A 1,646-nucleotide genomic window follows, 5' to 3' on the forward strand; every position below is an offset into this window, starting at 1 on the left:
TTCTCTCTCTCTCTCTCTCTCTCTCTCTCTTTCTCTCTCTCCACATGTGTGTATACACAGAACGTGTGTGGAGGTCAGAGTGCAACCTCAGGTGTTCCCTCGCTCCCTAGCATCTTTTTTTTTTTTGGTCTTTTTATGAGACAGGGTCTCCCTGTAACCCCAGCTGTCCTGGAACTGGCTATGTAGACCAGGCTGGCCTGGTCTTGAACTCACAGAGATCTGTCTGTCTCTACCTCCCTAATGCTGGGATTAAAGGCGTGGGGCACCACACCGACTGAACCAGGGTCTCTTATTGGCCTGGGACTTTTCCATGCTGGCCAAGGTAGCTGATGCCTGAGCTTTCAGGGACCTGCCCGGCTCCATCTACCATCTCACCATCGGTGGGATTGCAGGCATGTGCCACTGGACCCGAATTTTTATGTGGGCTCTGGAGACCTGATCTCAGGTCCTCATACTTGTAAGGAAAGCAGTTTATTGACTAGTCTAGCTCCCCATCCCTACAATTGCTCTTGATTTATTAGGGATAGTGGTCTGGCCTAGAAGTTGGCTGGGATTGCAGAGACAAGCCTCCCAACCCTACTGTCCATGACTGTTGCTTAACTTGGTGAGAACCGATGAGTGATAACCAAGCTAGCTCATTAGGCCTGCTCTTCAGCCCAAGGAAAGGGTAGGGAGAGATGAGTGACAGACACATGGGTCTGGCCAGATAGTGAACACAGCAAGTGCCCTGGACAACAGTAATTCATCCAAAGACATTTCTTCCTGTGACCAAGTGATGCTGAGAGCTGCACTGTCAGTCTCTCCAGCACTCTCTTTAGTACTCTGCATCCCTCCATCTCTTGCTCCTCAGAATCTCATTTTGCACCCCACCTTCTGAAAGCACCGAATCACTCTTTTGGCTAAGCACACACTGGCTGTGATGTCACCTATCTACAAAGGCTCGAGCTGGTGACACATTCTATTGTGCAATATGCTGGCAGTCAAAGAACATGCAAACTCTGTTATGGATGAAGTGTCGCCTCTCAAATGGAAGCTATTTATTTTCCAACAACACTGATGAATTGATAAATGAAACTAACTGGCAGAGTTCCAGAACAACACATTGCCAATCTATTTCTAAAACACTGTTAGACTTTGTGACCCAAGTAGGTGCCTGCATGGATTTCAGAATGACAAATTAAAATGACCAGGATTTGTGGTCCAACGTTGATGCTAAATGTCCCCTTGTCACAGTGTCAGTGTGATCTGGCGAAGTACACAGACTCTACTTAGACGTGTAGCTTGTTGGGCAGCAGAAGTATCTGGTTTGGGGCTGTGAAAATTCCTCTCTGTCTGGCACCTCACTCACCCACCTAGGAAAGACTGTTGGCCCCAGAGACACAAGTGCTACTTTCGCTCTGAGTAAGCCCTATGCCAGGCTGGGGGCAGTCGGAAAGGGTGGAGGGCGTGCGGTGTTTTGATAATGCTGGCCTGGTCTCAGGTGACACACCCCAATCTGAAATGTTTGTGCCCACATCCTCTTCAATGCAGCTGGGCTGCTGGATGACTGGCGATAGTCATCTTTAGTGGCACTGGTTATGTGGTTGCTTTTGCCAATTTGAACACAGTCTGATGTTGATATCAATGGGCTGTGTGAATCTTGTCCA

The sequence above is a fragment of the Nannospalax galili genome, unplaced genomic scaffold (genome assembly GCF_000622305.1).
Source record: "Nannospalax galili isolate Female #2095 unplaced genomic scaffold, S.galili_v1.0 scaffold123, whole genome shotgun sequence".
Lineage (NCBI taxonomy): Eukaryota > Metazoa > Chordata > Mammalia > Rodentia > Spalacidae > Nannospalax > Nannospalax galili.